The sequence below is a fragment of the Meleagris gallopavo genome, chromosome 4 (genome assembly GCF_000146605.3).
Source record: "Meleagris gallopavo isolate NT-WF06-2002-E0010 breed Aviagen turkey brand Nicholas breeding stock chromosome 4, Turkey_5.1, whole genome shotgun sequence".
Taxonomy (NCBI): Eukaryota; Metazoa; Chordata; class Aves; order Galliformes; family Phasianidae; genus Meleagris; species Meleagris gallopavo.
This window is the reverse complement of record NC_015014.2, coordinates 3,558,081-3,574,844: the sequence shown is the minus strand read 5'-3', so window position 1 is coordinate 3,574,844 and position 16,764 is coordinate 3,558,081. Positions and strand designations below refer to the sequence as shown.

At 38.0% G+C, this 16,764-nt stretch overlaps 1 protein-coding gene across 4 annotated transcripts in view; it reads left to right on the top strand.

Moving 5' to 3' along the window:
• The first annotated feature begins 6,584 nt into the window (after positions 1 to 6,584).
• Positions 6,585 to 16,764, top strand: part of MARCHF1 (membrane associated ring-CH-type finger 1) — a 145,023-nt gene continuing 134,843 nt past the window's right edge. For all 4 annotated transcript variants that reach the window (XR_002113870.2, XM_031553003.1, XM_031553004.1 and 1 more), the window contains exon 1: positions 6,585 to 6,664. The gene's annotated coding sequence lies outside the window, so the exon portion shown is untranslated. The remainder of the gene's footprint in view (positions 6,665 to 16,764) is intronic.

The following is a 16,764-nucleotide window of genomic DNA, read 5'->3' as shown; positions in this document are numbered from 1 at the left end:
TGTGAATGGAAGTGTAAAATGAATATAGCAGAATTTGAACTTGACAGCTCAACAGCTGAGGTAGCAATGAAAATTTTTAGTTAAGGAACGTGCTATCTAACACATCGAAGACTTGAGAAGTCCTTAATTGTTTAAGTTAGTGACCTGCACAGTGTATTCCAACGCTGCTGATTCACAGAATCACCGAATGGCCAGGGTTGGAAGGGACCTCAAGGATCATGAAGCTCCAACCCCCTGCCACATGCAGGGCCACCAACCTCCACATTTCATAGCAGCCCAGGCTGCCCAGGGCCCCATCCAACCTGGCCCTGAACACCTCCAGGGATGGACGGGGCATCCACAGCCTCTCTGGGCAGCTGTTCCAGCACCTCACCGCTCTCATAGCAAAGAACTTAGATTCCGAATTCCTTACTTGAGGATGTAGCTCCTGTTAGCTCCCAGGTGTGACTGCTGGCCAGGAGGGTTCAAGCAAACAGTGGCAGTGCCACTGGGGCCAGTTCTTGCATAACTGATGTCAGGACTAAGCTGACACTAAAGCGTCCCATGTCAAAACCCACCATATCCAAATGTGATCTGATAAAGCTTAGGCTAGTCTTCTGCAACACTTAGCTTCTTTCAGAGTTGTCCACGCGGAAGAGGAATCCCGTATTTTGCAGTGCAAATCCTGATCTTATGATAGCTTCAACTTAGCCTGCTGCTGGAAGTGCAATTGTGAGGGGCAAGCTCATGCGTTGTCCTTTGTCACTGGTGGCCAGGCAGGCAGTTGCACTGACTGGCTTAATGTGGAGAACAGCTAGTTTAGCTGTGAGGTCTGGTTTGAGATGGAAATGTGTGATTCCTGATGCTGACCAAGCTTTAAAAGACAATTTGAGTTTATCTTTTGGTGTCCTTTTAAACTTTTGGTTTCTTTTGCTGTTGTGGATAAGGAATAAAGATGCAGAAACTGCTTCTAAAATAAATGCTTGTCACAGTAATCTTTTTTTATGATATATATATTTTTTAATCTTTGGCTTTGATTTTATGGTAGCATTGAATTCCAGATTGAAACCAGCTAATGGATTTCACAGAGAAAAAGCATAGTTACTATGGCTACACAGCACCCTGAAAGCTTAAAAGGACAAAGGATAAATGAATACGGTAGGGGCTGCTTAGCCATTTCTGGAATAGATTCTAATAATTTAAAGGCTTTTATAGTCTTTCAGACACCATCAGAGAAAGCAAGATGTTAGTCCTTCAAGATTTCACTTTTTATTCTTAGTTTAGATCATTATTTTTGAAGTAGCGTATTTGAAAACTATTTTTCAGAACATTTTCATCTTCTAGCCAGTTACATAGTTCACATATATCTGTTGCATGTAATGAAGCTTGCTAGTCCTTATAATTTTATCATTGATATTTTTTACCATGGTACATTAAAATTAGTAGAAATCCAGTCTTCCTGTGGAAAAGCAAAACAGAATAATTGAGGCTTGAAAACATGGAGCAACGTACTTACGATGAGCACTCTAATTTTGGCTAAAATACTTGTCTTAAAGATCAATTTATCAGAAAACAAGAGTAAAAGTCAATTGTACATAGTACAGGACTATAAAACACACGTTAACTCCATGCAGTTAAGGAATTAAATTACTTTATTTTAGCATTTCCTTGGTGGCTGATGACAAGTCGCTGCTACTTGGTTTTACTCAAGAAGTAAACTGTGGGTAGAAGTTGTCAATAATTGCAGGCAGTGTTCTTTGGCTGATTTGGTAGTACGGAATCATTGGGAAGGTGGCAGGTAACCTTACTTAAGTAATATTTTGCTTTTGTAGAGAGGGAGATTTCACGTGGTGCTCTTCTTGCAGGCAGAGAGCTTTTGGATTTCTTTTGCGTTTATCTGCCCAGCAATGTTTGCATGCATTAATAAAAGCAAGGGGACTTTCAGTGTATGCAGCAGACAAGTGGAGTGGTCCTCCCGTTGCAGATCTCTTCTGTGCTCTGTAGAAATGCCAGATTTGCTATATAGTACATAGTTTTATTTAGGTTCAAGATGGGCAATAAGCCTTTCCGTGAAAGAACATCAGAACTCCAGTACAGAAGAACTTCATTGGGAAGACCAGAGATCTATATTATCTTTGGTGGTTGAGTCACCATCCCTGGATGTGTTTAAAAACCATTTGGATGTGGTGCTCAGGGACATGATTTAGCAGAGGGCTTTTTAGACTTAGGTTAGTATGGTTAGGTTGTGGTTGGACTCGACGATCTTCAAGGTCTTTTCCAACCTGAGCTAATCTGTAAAGTCTGTTTGGCTCAAACTCAAAGATGAGCAAACGAGAATATCTGGGGAAAACTGAGAATAATGCCTGTGAATGTATAGGTGAAAAGAATACATACTTAAAAATGTTGTGAGAGTTTGATCCCGTTCTTTACTTTGGTTTTGAGATTGCGTAAATCTCATATGTGGGGTATTTTTAAAGTAGCTCCAAGTTATGAAATACGAAACAATGTTGTGGAAGTGACCCAGCGTCTATGATTATATAGATTACATAGATTACACTCACCAGAAGGCCTGTTCATTGCTTCTCATCTTCTTGAGTCAACAAAAAATACAAATATTAGACCTTAGGAAAATTCTCCTATTGTGAAAGCTGTAAATTAATGAATTCAACAAATCTGTTACAGTTTCAACATAAATTTACAGAACCCTTGTACTTAAAACTAATTTACAGTATTTACTGGGTTTGTTTTTTTTTTGAGTTTTTCAAAAGATCTTCACTTAAAAATCAATCTTGTATATGCTTACTGCCACTTGAAATTGAGCAGGGTTCCTCTAGGTAGCTTCTCTATTGAAATTTCAGGTATTTATGGGAAACTACTGTTAATTGTATTTAATTTATGTGAAAATGTATTGCAGAAATTTCATTTTTATTCATTGTAAGCATGACGATGAAACAATCTGGATCACTGATAGTTTGTAGATAATGTTTGTTGTCCCAGAGTAGGCAGACTTTGTGGGCTTTTCATTCTAGAACTTACATCCAGCACAGTGTATTCTTATTCTTTAAATCTTTAAATCTTATGCGTCATTTGCTTTTCTACGCATAAGGTAAAGATTTTGAAATTTTAATCAAGAAAAAACTAGCAACAGGTCATCAGTTATTTTATCTCCTGCCCCTGCCAAATACGGCTGAAATATCATTCTGTTCAAAAATAGCCTGATAGTGCAGAACAAAACCCCTAATTGCAGGGGTTACGTTCATGGGTATTTCTTTCATTCACGTGTGCTTTTGCTTTGGTGAAAGACTCAATTTATTTCTTGTTTAGTTAAGTACTGCAGAAAAAAAGATGGTGCTTGAAATTCAGAAGTGGATCAGTTAGAGTGCTTCGATGGAAGACTGGGGCTGTGGTATTTGATGTTGCTATGGGAAACTGCTTTGTGAGAACATTTGCAGAGCAGATGGACCAAGAGAGATAAAACAGATACAGGTATTGAATAGAGATTGTGTAATGTTCTGTGAAACAACAGGAAAACATGAGCAGAAATCTGTGTAACATGGTTCTTCCTTGATTCATCTTTCTTTTATTGGATATACTGCTAGCTAAAATTTGAAAACACAGCTCTTAATAGCAAACTCACTGTGTTTTCCTTTAAATGGGTTAGTGTATTTTCATGGTATTTTACCTTATGCCATTAAATTGAAACAACTGCCTGATGGGAATAGTACAGCAGGGAGGGTTTCTCAAAGTTTTGGGCTTTTTAACGTGCAAAGAAAATGGCAGGATTTATCTGCCCCATCTTCTGTTATATGCAAAAACAATTGCATCCTAACTTTATGCTGTTATTGCATCCTAACTTTATGCTGTTATTGCATCCTAACTTTATGCTGTTATTGCATCCTAACTTTATGCTGTTATTGCATCCTAACTTTATGCTGTTACACTTCCTTTTGGACAAGCTTCTGAAGTTACATCAGTACACAAACACTACAGAATGGAAAAACTTTGTATTTCCGATGTTAAGATTTTCGTAGCCTAGCATACTCTTGGCTATTGAGAGCTCTTCTGTATCCGAGCTTTATTTCTTTGTTAATAACTCAATAAGTAAAATGAGTACCCATCCTGTTTAAAAGTAAAATGTGTTTGAAATTGTTGGGTGCAGTGTTGCTTTCCTAGCAACGTGACACCTGTGGTACCCAAAGATACCCACGTGATGGCAAACACACAGTGTGCTTTTGTAAGGGTGCACATGTACAGGAATGCTCTGTTGACCTAACATATATTTTTGGTTCTCTCTGGCAATGAATGAAATAGTCACGTGCTGTTTAATTCTTCTCTCAGAAAAATAGGTAGAGAATTTGAAATATATTTAGTTCCTATATCTTTTAAAAAAACGAAAGGCAGACTTGTAAAAAAAAAAAAATCTGAAAAAATAAAACCTGTTCTGAGAATTTATTATTTCAATTGCTAAAGGATTTTTTTGTAGATAACACAAAATTATATATAAAAATACATATATACTTTTAAGGTTTAGTGTATCTTTCCTTCTATTCTTGATGAGTTATAAAACTTACTCCATGGGTTGATTTCTGCACATGTGTTGAAGCTGTTCTTTGGGTTATGCAAACAGGAACCTGTGACTGCACAACCATCAGTGTTTTTCATCAGTGATTTCATTAGGAAATACCATGCCACTGCATACTGTATAGTTGATTTGTATTTCCAGAGTGCATCTTAAAGAAATCTTTTGACAGTGGGAAGAGAAATGGCCTCAAGTTGTGCCAGGGTGAGTTTAGGTTGGATATCAGGAAAAACCTCTTTACAGGAAGGGTTGTTAAGCATTGGAATAGGCTCCCCAGGGAGGTGATGGAGTCACCATCTCTGGATGTGTTTAAGAACCCTTTGGATGTGGTGCTCAGGGACATGATTTAGCAGAGGGCTGTTAGAGTTAGGGTAGAATGGATAGGTTGTGGTTGGACTCGATGATCTTTAAAGTCTTTTCCAACCTGAGTGATTCTGTTTCTTATAATTAATTAAAAAAAAATAAAATCATCTGCTATGTTTGTTGTTAATCCATTTTAAATACCGCTGTCACCCTTGGTTGCTGTGAGCAGCACTCAGCCATGCAGTCTATCCTGCCTCTGTTTCTGTGAGCCCAGTTTATAGTCATGCAACTGCATGTAGACTTTTAAAGTACTTATTTTTGTTTTCTGTGCAGTGAACGTTAGTGGACAGGCCCTTCGGACAGTTGTTTGAACATGCTGGTTTCCCAAAAGAGAGGTGGGAGAGCTTTCCCAACGTTTCTACCTGGTAGGCATTTCCATAAGTGCGTGGGTGCTGTCATGCTTGTCTGGAAGAACCGAGAGAGAAAACTGTCACAGCCATGTGGTCAGCGTTTGCTGCTTTACTGGTCTCTCCTGACATCATTGTCTCACGTACAAGCAGCTTTTCCATGACACCCAAACTCCCAGAAAGAAGCCATCTTCTCCAGGCCATGACTTGGAGGCCAACTGGGTCTCAGCATGGAGTTGCCTGCTCCTGTATGACTTGTGTTTGTTTGGCTGGTTTGGGTGCTTCCCTACTGAGCTTGTATTTGTTCCCCTTTTGAGACAGCTAGCTGAATTAAATCTTTATTATATTTTACTCTTTGGCAAGCAAATATGTGTAAAAACATTACTAGTGAAATAATTATCTGTTTTGGTCTTTTTGTTGTATTAAGCTTTATTTATCCTTTATAAATTTATTTTTCCTTTATTTGTTTATCCTATATATAAATGTCTGCAAAAAGGCTTTTTCCACCATTATGGTTAATAAATGGAAGCTCATATATAGTTTTCCTGTGCCTGATCTCCTGTGGGAGATCAAGAATTATCTCAAATCAGTTTGAGAGTCTACAGAAATACGAGTGAGAACCAGTATCTAGCATAGGAAATGATAAATATTATTTAAGACTACTGTTCAAGTCCAGTGTTAGAATTATTTGTACGTGGGTTGCTTGGAAGGTAATGCTGCCTATTGATTTCCTTGAAAACTACAAAAGATACAAAGAGCACAGTATGATAGAGCAAATTCTCAGCTACAAAATACTGTCTTTCAACATTGTCACCACCATCAGCTGTGCATTTTTCACCAGCAATGAAGAAGAGCCTGCATTCTTGCAGAAACACACCACCCACCCACTGCTTTACTGTGCTCACATTTACTGTTTGGTCTCCATCAGTGTTCAACAAGTGTCTGTGGGTGCCATTTTTTCCTCACGGAGGAATTCAGTGACACTCATTTGCTTCACGCTCCCGTATCAGAAGCCATTTTGTCAGACTGTCCCTCTGCTGTCGTCTGTCACAACAACATGTAAAGGAGGGAAGGTTCAACCTCTGCTGCTGTACCACCACCATCTGTCTCTGGCATCATGGGCCAACGTAATAAAATTGGAGGCATTACTTTCAGATCAGCCCTTATATGATCTGAAAGACACTGGTATTAATATTTTTTCCAAAGTGACATGGTTTAAGGTTTCCAAACAGCATGGTTTAAGGCTCTTTATATACATTATGTGATATTTCAACATAATACAGCTAGTTTCATATGACTTGTTTCTGTTTATTCTAGGAAATGAAACCAGGAAGTAATGTGAAGGGCCATGTGAAGCTCCTACATACCAGAAATTTCCTAAGAGATTGCTTTACCTGTAAGTTCTACTTTTCTGTTGTTAAATGCTAAGTTATATTCACATTTCTGGAGAAAAAAAGAACAGATTTATTTTGGCATTTTGACTTGCAGCTTGATTGTGAAGAAAACCCAGCCCAAATGCCTTGTGTTGAATCCGTGCCATTATTAATTGACTGGATTTCAACTATTTCAGCATAGGACAAATAGACACATTTTTCTGTTAAGATATTGAATGGAATGATTAATTTTTTTCATGTTTTATCATTATAGATTATGCTTGCAGCGTAATATATGCTAGGCTGCAGTAGCTTAGTTTTTAGAAACTCCAAATGTAAGATAGAAAATATCCGAATTTGTATGAAAGCATGAAAAGATTCCCTGTGCAGATAGGTGCCTGCGGTGACTCAAGCCTGTTCTTAAATGGTCTTATTTTCCAGAGTTATTAAATGATATGATAGCACCACTTCCAGTCTTGCTATTTGAAGAAAATAGTTTTCTTTGAGCTATGGAGAAATCATTGAATTTTATATACATTGCTTAACAAAATCCACTTAAGAATGTAAACTTTTGTTTTCATCTTAAGTTTAGTTGTCCACGTAAAAGTATTTATTATGTATGAGAGAAGTGAACTTGGCCTCTCAACACTACTGCAAGGAAAACATTAGAAAATCCATTTTACACAAAAAAAAGCATTTGACTGACTGGATTTTTGCAGATTGGTGTATCTTTCGGCAGAGCTGAGAACAGAATTCAGAAGCTCTTCTTAGTCTCAATCAGGAGTTATTATTCAAAAATAAATTATGTCAATGGGAAGTGTGTTGGTTCATGCCAAAAAAAGTACATCTTGAAGGAAATTGAGAGTTTACAGAAAAAAATTTGCAATCTGGAATTTAAATAGTATGTTAATTATCACCATTGTTTATGTAATTATTTAACTAAGCATAATCTAATTAACAAGTTCTTAAGAACTGTGGGAGAGAAAATATTAACTGATAGCGCTTCAGAATTGGTAATGTCTATTTTATACTTCAAAAATAACAGTCTTGATTCTTTATTTTTTTTTTTTTATATCTAGCACTCCCTTTGAAGGTAGTGGCAGCTCCTACGACTGGGGGCAGTGTGTAGGGAGTTTAGTTTAACATAACCTGCAACTAAACTAAAACTTGCAAATTCTAGTCTTCCACAAGTCAAATTTTTCATGAAGTATCAGAAATGTTTTGATATTTGCATATAATTCTCTCGAAAAAATTCCTTAGTGTGTCTTTATTCTGATATAACTGTTGAAACAGCCACAAATTAAATGCAGACGCAAAGATTTCTGTTAGAAATTAGAAGCTGAGTTCTGCTTTTTTTTTGTTGCTGTAAAGTAAAAATTGAACGTTATTTTCTTCATTCTGTTAGTATTCACAGTGCTGGGAAACTGCAGCAATTAGTCCTCTGTTATCCTAAGTATATTGACATTGAAGGATGTCCTTTGGTTTCATTAGAGAATCTGGAGGGGATATTCCAGGACATTTCTAGGAAACTTTTCATGATGAAGTCAGTGAAGAGAGAAGGGAAACTGCTGCTCTGATCATGCTGCCTTAATAACTGAATTTGTCTAATTTTCTGTATTGTTCACCAGATTGAATTGCTCAGCACTTCTTGGGCAAGTGGATTTCCAGCGTCTTAACTGTAGCCTTAAAAACAAGCAAACTGAAAAGAGATGAAATAGAGTTAAAATGTACTTTACTAAAGCTTACTTCAGCCTCTCTTTTAAACTCCTTTATTCATCTCTTCACATCTGTCTAAGAAATGCAGGTATTTCATACATGTATATATGTAGGTGTGCATCAGTTATTTGATATAAATATATGTTCTCTGAAAGTAAGACAGTGGGACAAAGGTAGCAAATTGACTTGGGAGAGTCTTAGGTGAGAACATGGAGGAAAACTGCTGGCAAGGTGCTAAAGCTGAGAGCCGTGGTGTATGTTGAGCACTGTAAAGCAGACATGTAGCCTCCCAGACAAAAAGTCCTGGAAATACCCTAATGAAACATAGAAAAGCATAGAGCTGATGTATTATTTTACAATTCAATACTAATAGGAAATGCAAATGCATTTTGATGATTTTTTTAACGTGGAATTCTTTGACAAGATAGCTGTTGGAAGATACTAAATGTAGAAACAACCTTTTTCTCTAGCAGTGTATTAGTGTTCATTACAGTGTATTCCAATTGCTTAAATGTGAGACTGTTCTAGTCAGTGTCACGAAAAAGAGATGTTAGAGCTGAACCACTGATGGGCCGTGTGTGTGCTGATTTATTAGCTGAGCAGTTTTTCTCATTCTGCTCTTCTTAGCTTTGCGTATGTGGAAGTAACAGCAGCTACTTATTCGTGCTTTAGGTTTTGTATTGAGCTTTCCATGCCCACAACCTCACTTTTCAGAGTAGCCTGTGCGTGTTACATGTCGAACTGTTCAAGTTAGGTGATGTAACAGCTCAGATTTACAATTTTAGGAACTTGCCACAGAAGGGAAAACAGAATCTGGTTACTGAGTAAACAGAATTACAGTCATGTCTTCTTTCATTTCAAATATTAGTTGTCAGTTAGTATATAGTGATTGACAGCTCTGAGTTCTGGATAGAGAGCCAGCAATATGCAAGCAGGCTTTTCTTCTCTGATAGCAGTATTTTCTTCTCTGCCTTACTCTGCCTTAAGAACTGAACTCATATGTACTCCTACCAAATGCTGTGAACTGGTGTTTGTTAAGATCAAATCATCACGTGCACAACATTCTAACAGAGTATGAGCATTCCTAAATTAGAACAAAGGTACTGTAGTCCTAAACTCCATTACCGTTGCTTTTGCTGTTACACAAACCATTCTCCTCTGGGTATAACTTCACTTCAGCAGGAGTGTTGAAGGTATTTGTACACTCAATATAAAAATCCTGCAGATGGTACTGTTCTTATGTAGAGTTGCAGGTTTCTTTGAAGACCAGGGATTTGAGAATTACAGTGGGCTGCAGTGCGGCTAAGGATGGCAAAAAACAAGACCGTATCCCTTATTCACGTGGGCAAAGGAACTGTGTTTTGAAGGAAGTGCTGCTACAGCTTCTGCTTCTGAAACCTGCTGTACTGGTAATAGTCATTAGTCCTTGGCACTAGTGGCCATTTCTCCATCTCTAACCTCAACCCTTAGTGTTTCTGCTGTCTGATGCCCTGGGAAGAGTGAGCAAAGGCTGCACTCCATCTCCTTGCCGGCGCTGACATACTCTTCTGTGCAGCTGGATTTTATTTAGACATTACAGAAAGGAGGATGTACTTCTGCTTCTGATATATGTAGAATCATAGAATCACTCAGGTTGGAAAAGACCTTGAAGATCATCAAATCCAACCACAACCTAACCATACTACCCTAACTCTAACAGCCCTCTGCTAAATCATGTCCCTGAGCACCACATCCAAATGGTTTTTAAACACATCCAGGGATGGTGACTCAACCACCTCCTTGGGGAGCCTATTCCAGTGCTTAACAACCCTTTCTGTAAGGAAGGTTTTCCTGATATCCAACCTAAACTTACCCTGGCACAACTTGAGGCCATTTCCCCTCATCCTGTCACCAGTGAGAAGAGACCAACCCCACTCCTGCTGCAATCACTTTTCAGACATTGGAAGAGAGCAATAAGGTCTCCCCTCAGCCTCCTCTTCCCCAGACTAAACAGCCCCAGTTCATTCACTCTCTCCTCATAGGCCACGTTCTCCAAGCCCTTCACCAGCCTTGTTGCCCTTCTTTGCACCTGCTCCAGCACCTCCATGTCCTTTCTGTGCTTTTGTATTGAAATGCTGTCAGGAACTTAATTTCTTCAAAAATTGTCTATTTGTGCAATTCTGACCACGGGCATTTAAAATGCTAAAGATGTTGTTGAGAATTTCTGCGGACAATTCATACTGGGAAGAAGCTTGTAAGCAATGATTAGATAAATGTACTAGCAGTTTTCTGAGATTGACATCAGTCGATACAGAGTTTTTGTTAAGCTTTGGACATACTGTTTTCATTAAGTCTGCCTGCTTTGACAGCACGGTTCATAGAGAAAGACTGGGAAGAAGAGGAAAATGGTTCTAGAAACTGACTGTTGATTTAATAAAGGCCAAATAAAAAAAGTAATAATGTAGTTTCTGCTTGGAATAACTTCTGACTGGTACTATAGGCAGGCCAGAAGGAACAGCATTCCCTATTTAATCAATTAAATCTTGCTTGGATTGCCGTAGATAAGCAATTCTGGTTCTGTTTTCTTTGAATTCTCTTTTGAATTGGTTGTCAATAAGTTAATGAAGCTATGGCAGCGCTCTGTATTTTCACAGATGGCTGGACTGGTTTGTTTCAAGTCCTTCTATATACATCTCTATCTCAGTGCTAAACCTGTTCACTTCTTGTTAAAGAAATTGTGAACAATCTCACACAGGCATGTCTCAAAGCAGCATCTATGTGGCTTTATACTCAAGGCTGCAACTGATTCTGGAATTCACGTATTCAACCATCATATTGATATAAACAGAAAAAAGTCAACATGGGCGAAAGGAAAAAAGGATATTATGTATTCTGAGCACAGGTTGCTGGAAGAGAGAGAAATCGAACATTATGAAACATGAGGTAGTTCCAAGTTCTTTGTCTTAAGTCTTTTTGCCAGAAATAATGCCATAATAACTGTTAATTGTGATACTGATTAAAGTATTTATCATACATTTATTGTATCTGGTAGTAACCCAAATGAGTTAATCAGTATTGTAGAACTGCCTTTCATTAAATACAGACGAGTAACAATGTAACTTACTGATATTGTAGATCATAGTGGTAATTATTTCATTATGATTACTTCTGTAGCTGTTATATTTTATTTCCAAAGGAAATTTGCATAATTCCTGTTAATGCTAGTTGATGAGCAAATAAGAAAACAATCTTTTTCTGCCTTGCATAACCCTCAGCTGGGTCTTCTGTGTTTAGCCAGTGATTATTAACTGGCTATCCTTTAAAATATTAAATGTTTTGATATCTTATCAAGCTATATGTAAAATAAATAGTAGCACAGAGTGTGCTTGGATTTGCTTGTAGAAACATGGCAATTTCTAAATGTGACAGCCATTCATTTTCATAGAACTTTAAGAGCCGAAATGTTCTGATTACGTAGTCAACATAGTAAATCATTGCTGTCCTTGAAAGGCACCTTTTCAGATGCAAGACGAGTTCCTCATTTTCTCTATGTACCTCTCTTCCTGGATCTCTGGAGCACGTGGATTTCCCCCCTATTCTTCTCATGCCTTGTGAAAAAAGGTTTGAAACGCCTCTTCTTGTTTCCACTGAGCACACAGGATTGGCTCGCTTATTTGGAGATCTTGAGGAGAGTCCAGTGCATGCTGCACAGAAGATGAAACTAACCACATGAAAAATCAAAAATACGGTATCAAAATGAGCAGAAAGAATTTAAATCATACATGATAGTAGTGAAGAGTTGAGTAGAAGATAGCAATAGATATTTACTGTAGAAGATTGTGAGTCCCTGAGTATATTAATTTCAAGGAATGTCTGCACAGCTCTGATCAAGGTTTCAGTGATTGTTAGAGGTGAATCTTCTTCTGCTCTCCCTATGCTTTCCTTTTGTCTTTCTCAACTAAACTTGGATTTGAACTTCAATCTCATATGCTACCTGACTTATGCTTTTGTGTCAGCTGCTGTGAACGTATTCTGGGCGATAGCAGTTATAATTACAGCATTTTTGCTTACTGTAATCATCTTCCTGATCGTCAGCTAGTACAAGGGTATCTTGCAGAATAGGGAGAATAAAATAACTGCAGAGTTCTTCCATTCTTTGCTTAACTACTTACGTATTTATTTTTTTTTAAATAAAGGATATACTGAGGAAAATAAGTTGGTATTTCTAAACTGATGATATACTAGGAAATACAACACCTGTTCCTGGTGTTGCTTGTTAAATTACTCTGCTGAAGTATAATTTCATGCCTTGTTAGAATCAGATGGACACCGCTACAATTTGCTGAAGGTGAAATAATGGCACAGGCTTAGAAAAAAACTTGTGTTATTTAAGATGTTTGATACCAAATTTCCACCAGTAGAATTGAAAGCAGCAGTCAACAGAAACGTCCTGCAATTTCAATGGGATGATGTGAGACAAAAGTATCAGTGTGACTGAGTAAAAGTATTTTAATCTTTGGGTCAGCATGCAGCTTTGCTTGAGATGTAAACTTCCTACACCTCAGGTAGTGTCAGAATGCACATGCAGTTATTAGAACAGTGCTGGTGAGTTTATAAACAGCATTTGTGAGCCACTAGCCGTGGCTTCCTTAGCTTCTGAACATAAGGAAAGCTGGAGAACTGCAGCCTGCCTAGCCTGCCTAGGTCATTACCAGGCACGTGCTTTCCTCCTGCTTCGCTGTTCTGCTGCAAAGTGAAAAGAACTCAGGTTGAGCTTTTATTGTTGTTTGGACTCAGATGTGTACTGGAATAGCAGTAAAACGTAGTGCATTCATTCCCATGCATCAGCCAGGGTTCTTGATTCAAATGTTTCCGCTTGTGGTGCTAAATACCTACAGCACTTTGCAGATGTGCCCTTGTTCCTCGTGAGCATTGTGAGATGCTGGAGTTGGGGCAGCGGATGTGAGGGGAGGAGAAGAAAGTTTCTCTCAGATTTAAATAATACAATGCTGAAGGGAGGTTTTTCTAAGTTTCTAAACTACAAATGCAAGGATAGAAATGACATTCGTCCCTCTTACCTTTCAGCTGAGATTTATATCTGGGAGGTTCCCTGAATTTCCAGCATTGTAGCAGCTGTTTTCTTCCTGTACATTGATGTGGCACAAAAACATTGCGTCTTGTTATTCTGAAGGCAGTTTTGCGGATGCCAGTCTTAGGAAATAGATTTCTACCTGGAGACCACAATGCCATTGACTTTCCTTGCCTTCCACAAAGCCCACAGGGATAATTATGAGCATTTCCTTAATGTAACGGGCCAAGAACTCCACAGTTTTTCTGGACCGATTGATGAAAGAATGATCTAAAGAGTATTTCTGCTGCCACTAAATGAAGTTTCCTAGATAAAGTATGATTTCTTGAATTTATCTTGAATGGGAGAGGCAAATCCTTGCTCTGTAACTATTTTTGTTGTAGTCTATTACAAAAGAAAGAAAGAAAGAAAGAAACTGCATTGCATGAGTCATAAGAATTTACTAGCTTGAAATCCGAATATTCAGAGGTGCTTTTGCTCCACAAATAACTAGTTCTCCATGAATATGGGGTCTCTGTGGCTGGAATTTTTTCTGATTCTTTTGTGTGTGCGTTGTAAAAACACTGCTTTTCAATTGTGCAGTAATCTCTGGTGGGTGGCTGGTGCTTTCAGATTCGGTATGACTTCTGTACTTGTCAGACCTTAATGTAGCGTGGTTGGGTTTTTTTTTTGTACAGGTCTTTGTAATATTTCAAAGTGACCATGACTATGAACAGAAGGCTTATTTAAGCAGAAAATAAGCTAAAGAAGAGCATGTGAAATAACTGTTCAGCTGACAAGAGGGCAGTGTAAATACCAATGTTTCTTGTATATGTTTTTAATTTTGTGATCAATCACTGTAAGCAGTCAATAATCTAGAAGTAAACTGGCACGGCTACTCTCTTCTGTTGCCCACAGCTTTCTTTCAACTATAAAATATTAACTGTTAGCAACCTTTTTTCCCCTTGAGTAGCCCAGCAACACATATAATACATATTATATAGAGCTAGGCAGAAGATCTTGAAAAAACAAGGGTTTGTGCAATATTGACATCTCCTAGTCTGACATAGCATAGTTCCTAGGCCTTCCTTCCCAAGTCCTATGTACAAATGCAGCTGAAGATCTGAACTTAGAAGGAGTAGTGTTTGTGATAGAGGAGTAAATTCTGGTAGAACTTTCCTACAGTGATGATTCCTTTGTAACATTAAGGTTTGCCGTGTCACTTAAAACAGAAGACTATTGGAAATTACAGAATGAAAAAGTGACATCTTGGGAGGTGGGGAGGAAGGCAGATGAGAAATGCCTTGAGCAAATGTCAGGTAAAGTCTTGCTCAAGCAGGTTACTGAGAGGACAGTGTGTCAGCTCTGTTTAACTGGAGCTGAGTATCTGAAATAGAGAAGACTTAACACAGAAGCAGAATTTTAAAGAGAGAAACAAACTAAAAGGAAGTCACTTTTTTTTTTTCTTCTGAAAAAAACCTCTAATTTTCAGTTTTTTTTAACAACTGACATAAGAGTTTTCTAAGTTGTGCTCTAACAGGGTCACCATGAGCAGTAGTTCTGTTATATTTCAGGTATGTGTTTCAGTATATCTGTAGTAATATTTTATAATTATTAATTGGACTGGTACTATGTTAAAATCCTGGAAACATGCAGATGTGAAACCACACGGATGAGTGTATTCATAACCAGTTATAATTAAAAATTATCGTTTTATTATCTCCCAGAAGTCTGTCTAGGACTCAAATTTGGACTTTGCTAGTATTTCCTAGAAACTCTGCTTTTAACTGAGTGTGTAGTCATCTGCTGACTCATAATGTCATTATGGCCTTAACTGCAACCTGCTACTGAATTCTTTTATGTTTTATGAGAATTCCATCCTTCTAAAAGTTATGATTTTTTGTCTTTGCAGATTCATTTAATAGGCTTTTGCTTTCCTGTCTTTCATCCTGACAAATTTCATCTTCTTTTCTCTGTGCCATTCATTGCTTTATTTGTTTTTTATTCTTTATTCATCTCCTCCAATTAAATGATCTGTCCTTCTCATCTGTATTTCTACAGGTGAAAGTTTTGTAGCTTTTAACTGTGTAAGTGAGCCTAACAGGTTGGGAGAGTTCATAGAGAATCTTTATGACTGTGACAGCTGTCTCTGTGAAACTGGGACAGTTTGCTCAAAAAAAATGGAGTGAGTGAGAGCATGACAGATTTTTTGTTTCATTTGAGATTTTAGCATCATTTTTGTCCATTCATCTTCTCTAGTCTCTCTTCCTTCTGTTCATTATGCAGAGCTTTGATATGATCCTGTTAGGTTGTATCTGCAATATGCTTTAACGTGATTCATAGCTATGGTCTGCCTTGGTTGTGGCAATAAAAATACCCCAATACTTATGATTAATTGTGGTCTCTGAATGGAACAAGACTGCTGTTTGCAGATGTAAGTTGAGCACTGTTATTATTTCAAGAAGTGGGAGGTGGAAAGGGCTGTAAATATTCTAATTTGCTAAATATGACATGCATATAAAGAAATAGTCTTTTCCTGTGGGAGTGCCTGCTGTCTAAATGTACAAAACATGCATGGGCTGAAAGTCAGGTTTTACTATTGTGGCATTTCTTTTGAACATGTAAACTTCTTTCCTCCATCCATTTATCTCTTGTGTCACGATCGAAAGAATGTTTCTTGAAAAGTAGCTTGTAAGGAAAATTGCAGTGGAGTGGTGATTCACTGCAGAGAAATCATAACTCTTGAGAGCAGACAGCCATACGTGTGTGGTACGCAGTCATCCAGCTTGTTGAGTAAACTGGCCTATGTAATTCAAAGCGAATCCTTACAGCTTTTTGTTTCCCATCATTTACCCCTACAGACTTGTGCTCAGGGGGAGGTGGGGAATTTCAGCACTTCTCTAAAGGAAACAGTTCCCGGAATTGCAGCTGTAGGGCACCTGTGGATCTTACCTAAAAACAGAGCTGTACCTGTTTTTAGCTGAACCTGAGAGTGGGCTTCACAGCAGGAAAGGGAAAATTTTGTCTTTGCAATATGAATGTAATGAAAGTCTTGACCCAGTGCCACAAATAGCTGTGCCTTTGGTGTCGCTAATAGCTACACCTTGGGTGACCCAATCTCATGGCACTGCACTTTTAAGTTAGTAGCTCAGCCCCGTCTTCAGGCTCTGAATAAGATTTCATTCTTTGCTGAGTAATAGCGGAGAACAAAACTGCTTCATTCATTTCTTTGTGTCACAAAGGCATCTGGTTTCTAGTATTTCTGGTAAATGCACGTTACTGTATTGTTATTATAAGTCTTATTCTCTGTGGTGTTGCTTCAGGTTTCCTTAGTACCAGTCAGGACTCTTTTTTTTTTTT